General features: G+C 42.1%; 1 protein-coding gene across 1 annotated transcript in view; it reads right to left on the minus strand.

The window, feature by feature from the left end:
- OPHN1 (oligophrenin 1) overlaps positions 1 to 6,714 on the minus strand; it is a 273,019-nt gene that overhangs the window by 265,127 nt on the left and 1,178 nt on the right. The gene's annotated exons all lie outside the window — the stretch shown is intronic.

The raw sequence follows: 6,714 nt of genomic DNA on the forward strand, positions 1-6,714 counted from the left end.
GGTTCCCCACCCCTGGCTTAGCAGGTCCTAAGAAACCAGAAAGGTTTCAAATACAGTTATCCCCTCCACATTGCCACTTTCCCCATCATGGTTTCAATACGTCACAGCTTGGCATAAGAAATTAAATGGGAATTTTGGAATTTTGCAGAAGCCACAGATGACATGTGAAGACCAGTAGATGACACAGAAAAAGTTTAGAAATTCAGAAATGCATAAAATATATGTATAGTATTGTATAATGTCAACCCAAATTTTACAATAAGGTACTGAAAATACCCCATTAAAAAAAGATTCAGACTTCTTCTCTGGTACGGACAGGGGGCCAAAAAATTTTACAGAGATTTTCCAGATCACAAGGGCACCGTGCCTGTAGCCCCTGCAATGTGGAAGGGATAACTGTACAGGTCTCTGGCATCCAAACACAGGCTAGCTACGTTTGGAGAACACCTTTAGTACACAGGATGCTGCGTGGCAAATTATTTTTCACTATAGCAGCTCTCTGATACCGTTTGCCAAGTGGTATATGGGGTGTCACCTGCGCCGACAGAGCTGGCCTGCACAACCTGTGGCCTGCCAAAGGATTTCGGGCGGCCCACGAAAAATGTCGAAGAAAACATCCTTCACATGCACAGGAAATCCTTTGGTGGGCCGCAGGTTGTGCAGGACTGTGATAGAGGGAAGCCTCGCAATGAGATCACAGCTCCTTCTAGGCCTAGGAGTCTTTCACAGCCCTCCTTCCTTAGATAGCCCCTATTGTATCTTCACAGCCCCCCAGGGGAGGGGGGCAGAGCAGGAATAGCAGTACCCCCTTTCCAGATGAGGAAACTGAGGCTCAAGAGAAGAGAAGTTACTTGCCCCAAGATCACACAGTTAGTGGCAGAACAAAGAGTAGAACTCAGCTTCCCAGGCTTTTCAAAGCTGTAGCACAATTCCAAGGCAACAGAACTGTGGTGGTTTCCTTGTAAAGAACATAATGCCTACCAATGTATACCAGAGCATGTCATCTGTGGTGTTCAACAGCAGGCAACATGCATTCACAACACAGCATGGAAGATGGAGAATTCAGCAAGGGATGGGGTGGGGGGGAGACAGAGGGACAGACAGAGAATGAGGCAGAGGGCCAGCCAGATGGACAGAGGGACAGAGACTGAGTGACAGAGGGTCGGCCAGAGACATAGGGACAACCAGAGAGACAGAGGGACAGAGGGACAGCAGGATGGACAGAGGGATGGCCAGAGAGAGAGAGACAGGGACAGAGGGATGGCCAGAGAGACAGAGGGACAGAGAGAAGGAGAGAAGGACAGCGGGACAGACAGAGATCCAGGCAGAGGGCCAGCCAGAGGGACAGAGGAACGGACAGAGACATAGGGACAACCAGAGAGACAGAGGGACAGTGGGACAGAGGGATGGCCAGAGAGACAGAGAGACGGCCAGAGAGACAGAGGGACAGAGGATGGCCAGAGAGACAGAGGGAAAGACAGAAGGATAGTGGGACAGACAGAGGGATGGTCCGAGAGACAGAGGGAGAGAGAGATGGCCAGACAGATAGAGGGACAGAGAGAGGGACAGAGGGACAGCGGGACAGACAGAGGGATGGCCAGAGAGACAGAGGGACGGTCAGAGGGACAAACAGAGGAATAGAGGAATAGCGGGACAGAGAGACAGAGAAAGATCAAGAGGGCAGTCATCTCCAGCCTCTCAAGAGTGGAGGCATTTTTTGGATCATTTAGCTAGTACCCCTGATGGATCAAGTCAGTTAAGATCTGGGTTCAAGTCCCACCTCTGATCCATCCTGGCTGTGTGGTTCTAGGTCAGAGGTACCAAACATTGGTTTCCAGAACCAGATTCAAATGTAATTGGGAAATATTTAACAAAATAAGTGAAATACAAAAGAACATAAATACCGTTGCTCTGTGGCTTTCTAAGTCAGTATGTGGCCCATGGGCAGCCTTAGGCACGGTTTAGTGGGCATCCCTGCTCTAGCCAAGTCTCCCTGAGACCATGCTTTGTAGAGAAGGGGCAGGCCTATATCGGTAGATCCCAAGTCCAGTGTTTATCCCTATCCTACTCATTACCCTGCTCCCCACAGAAGGTGACACAGAGAGCTTGTTAGAGCAAAGAGACCAGGGGAAAATGGATAGAATATGCCCAAAGAAAGAAGGAATGTTCATTAACAGACTCTTATCTCATATGAGATAAAGGATTCCAGTTCCTTTCACTGCAGAACCAATGCTCTTTACATCTGTGTCCTTCCACCTCCCTGAGCCTCAGTTTCTTCTTCTGTAAAATGAGTCCTAATTTCTATAAGCTTGTCCATCCACCAAGCATCAACTAGATAGAAGTGTACTGATATATAGATAGATAGATAGATAGATATATGTATGTACTGAGGAAGTGTACTATTTCTCTTGGTAGCTTTAGCCCAGGGTTTTACTCTTTTGTAGTCACTCAACAAATATTTGGAATGACTAAAGGCAGAAACAGACTCTGAATAGAGAATGTCAGAGCTGGGAGGGACACTGTTGTCATCTTCATAACTAGCATTTATATGGCACCTACTATATGCCAGGTACTATGCTAAGTGCTTTACAAATATTATCTCATTTGATCTCTGGGAGGGCCCTTAGAACATGGAATGTCAGAACTGGGCGGGGCCTTAGAAACACAGAATGTCAGAGCTAGAAAGAACCTTAGATAGAGGTAATTTAGTCTAACCCTTTCATTTGTACAGATTTGAAGACTGAGGCCCAGAAAAGAAACAACTTGCCCAAGGCCATACAGCAAATTAATAGCCATCAGGAATAGAACACAGGGAGCAAATCACCATAGAGAGGCTTACACTCTGCGAGGAGTGAAACTTCATCTACAGGTTACATAAAAATCAGCCTCCATCAGGGAAGAGATGTAGAAATAAAATTTCCCTAAGGTTCAGGATTGAAAGAAAGACAGCTGCCTGGTTTTACCAATGTCCATGTGCCAAGTTCTATTGGCTCCTCGGAATACTTGCCCATTCCAGCTCCATGGCTGATTTCATAAAAACCTTTAGCAATTGTGATTTTCAGTGCCAGATACCAAATGCCAAAATGGGTGCACTCGAGTGCACGTGCACGCTCGCTCTCACACACACACACACACACACACACACACACATTGAAAAGATTGTTCCATGGTGGGGGAAGGTGAGGGGGAGAAAAGAAGCCTCCAGGAATAAGGTGCCCACCCTGGAATTTTACTGCCTTCTCTTATACAAATTGGACTATCTGCCATCCAGTAAAATATACAGATGTTTGAGGGTAGAAACTTTTGTTTTTATAGAATATAAATTTAATATTTAATATATTATTATATTATAATATAATATATAATTATATTATAATACAATTGTGAATAATATATAAATATTTATCTAGTTTTATTTTTTGTTTATTTTATTTAACATTATAAATATATTTATATATTTATATATTATATTATATTTATATAAATATATTTATATACTTTATATATTTATATAAATTTTATATATTTATTTATATGTTTATATATGTTTATATAAATATATTTTTATATATTTATATACAGTTTTAATAGAAGCTTAATAAATGTTTGCTGAATTGAATTCAACTTTTTGAAGGGGAAGAGTAGAAAAACTTTGGCTAATTCCATGTCCTGGGTTCAAATCCTGACTCTTCCACTTACTAGCTGTGCAATCCTAGGCTACCTTGTATTACATCTATCATTGTACATGTGACCCTGGGCAAGTCACTAAACCAGGGGTGGGGAACATTACAGCCTCAAGGCCACATGTAGCCCTCTAGGTCCTCAAGTTCGGCCCTTGGACGGATTCAGTCAAAAGACTGCACTTGAGAACCTAGAGGGCCACATGTGGCCTCAACGATGAAGGTTCCCCATCCTGGCACTAAACCATTCAATGGCCCTAGGAAATCTCTAAGACAATAAGTTGGTAAAAAGATGTTGATTTGCATCGATACAGGGAGTTCCCTCACAGAACATTTAATATACCAATAAAATCAAAGTTCTGAATCCAAAAAGTACCATAATTTATTCTACCCCAAGGAAATCAAAGCCAGAAAAAAGTGTTTTGCATATACCAAAATATTCACAGCAGCCTTCTCTGAGGTAGCAAAGAACCAATAACAAAGTAAATGCCCACTGATCAGGGAATACTAAACAAATTGTGGTCTATGAACATAATAGAATATTACTATGCAGACTATATAGAATATTCAGAGAAGTATGGGAAGATTAACATGAACTGATACTGAGTCAGGAAAAATGATATATACAATGACAATAACATGAATGGAAAGAACAAACAAAAAAAAAACCCGAATGCTGTATAATTAAAATAACCAAGCTTGGACTCAAGAAGAGTTGAGAAAATTCACCTTGCTCCCTTCTCTGGGGAAGGGGGGAAACGTATAGAGATTACACGTGCTGTCTGATGTGATAGATGTGTTGGTTAGACTTGATAAATCTCTCTCTCTCCCCCCCCTTTTTACCTTTGTTGCAAGACGTGGCTTTGTTACAAAGGACAGTAAGGGGTTGAAAAATTTTGAAAGACTTAACTGTGATCACAGTAATGATCAACCATGATTCCAGAGGACCAGTGATGGATTAATATGGAAAATGAGACACACATTTTGGACATGGTCAATATGGGGATTTGTTTTGCTTGACTATGCTCAATTATTACAAGGATTTTGTTTTTCTTTTTTCTGGAGAAGGGGGAAGGAGAAAAAAAAAGTTTGATAATAGAAAAAAATTAATTAAATTTTCAAAAAGGATGTTAGGGGAGTAAGAAGGGATATATCCAAAAATGAAGGTGATATTAAAACAAAACTTATCATTAAAAGACAAAGATAGACTGCTATTAGTATTGACATATATATATACATATATACACATATATACATACATATATATATATACACACATATATATATATATGTTAAAGCTGCCTGGCTTGGAGAGTTTTAAGGAAGGGCAGAGAGGGAAGACAAACAGTTCTGTGGTCTGGATAAGACAAGCATCTTGCTTTAGCTTCTATCTAGAGCAGGTGTTTAACATCCATTCCAGCTGACAGGAGAAAATGGAGGGTGGTTTCATGGCTGGAATACATTTCCTACCTTCACTATTTTCCGCATCCAAACTCCATAAAGGACAAAGGCTTTAGCAAGTTGGCCCATCTGGCCACATTCTTTTCTTAAGCCTCTTCTAACCACATCTATAGATTTTGGGGTTACATGATCTGGCAAGTTTCAGGAAAGAAGGGGAGAGGGAGGAAAGGACAGAGAGAGGGGGGAGGAAGAGAGAGGAGGAGGAGAGAGGTTGAGAGAGCATACAACACCTAGAATGTCAAAAAAGGGCTTTACTTAGAAACTTTCTAACAATGAGAAGGCCTCAAAAATGAAATAAACTGCTTTGCAAGATAGTGAGTTCTCTGTCACTAGGGGAGTTCAAGCAGAGACTGAACGTTTTGGTTTTTTTTTTTTGTTAAAGAGCATTATAGACAAGATTATAGCATTTTATAGGGAGTTAGACTACAGGACTACAATGTCCCTTTCAACTCTGTGTTGACATGAATCCTCTTCTTTCCCTTCAAAGTAGTGTGTGTTTATAATCTTAATCAGTGGCTGCCTCTCACCAGGCAATTTTTATCGTTTTCTAGTCTAGTGAATACCATAACCTGTCCCTTTCTGGGGCTAGAGACTTCAGGTATTAAATAAAGCCACCACCTAATTAATAAGTAAACAATTACAGCAAACACATTTTCTCCCCCTTCGCCCCCACCTTCCTTTCCTCCTCTTCTGACACAACACGCCTTTCTTTAACCTTTGGTGAACTGCATGGACTCACCCAACGGCCTAGAAATCCAGGAGGGCACCCAGCTGATGCCAGGAAGGTGTTCTTTGTCACAGTTCTATTGCATAAAGCCTTAGACGGTCACAAGCAACAAAATGACTTGGAAGTCATTCAGACTACCTGAGCCCAACTGCTACTGACAAGCAGTAAGTCAAGGGGAAATGTAAACTCTCAGGAGAAAAGTCACTGAAGCTGGAAGCCCAGTGATAACAAGCAATGTGGCTGCCACATTCCCAATGCCAGCACTATTTCTTCTCCCAAATCTTAGGATTTCAAACCATGCTGTCCCTATTTTACAGATGAGGAAAACTGATGCCAAAAGCCCAGAAGTGACTTGCCCAGGGTCACACTGAGGTAAGGACTAAACCCAAGGAGAAGAATGAATGCCAGCTAGCTGCAGGCAGGGCCTCTGATAGCTAGCTGCAGGTACTCATTAAGTGCTTGTGATCACTAAGGTCAATTAAACCCCACTGCACCTGCCCTCAGACATCCACACTGGGCCCAGATACAGGCACTTGAGAAGTCAATTGACTCAAAAAGAAAGAGAAAAGAAAAAGAAAACAATTATAAGCATTTATGTTGTCAGTGGTTTTAAATTTCATAATCCATTTTCAAGCCAAGAAGAAAGAAAGTTAAGGATTGCTCCACCCAATCTTAGCCCTCCATTCTCCAGGGTATACGCTTTGGCAGAAAGGGTGGGTCTGCCTGAACCGATGTTTATTATTCTTACTCTACTTCTGGCCTCCCGTCAGCAGGCAGAAATACACCCCCCCCTCCCCAAACACACACACACACACACACACACACACACCCCCCCACACACACCCA

This window comes from Vombatus ursinus, unplaced genomic scaffold (genome assembly GCF_900497805.2).
Source record: "Vombatus ursinus unplaced genomic scaffold, bare-nosed wombat genome assembly UNPS02004677.1, whole genome shotgun sequence".
Lineage (NCBI taxonomy): Eukaryota > Metazoa > Chordata > Mammalia > Diprotodontia > Vombatidae > Vombatus > Vombatus ursinus.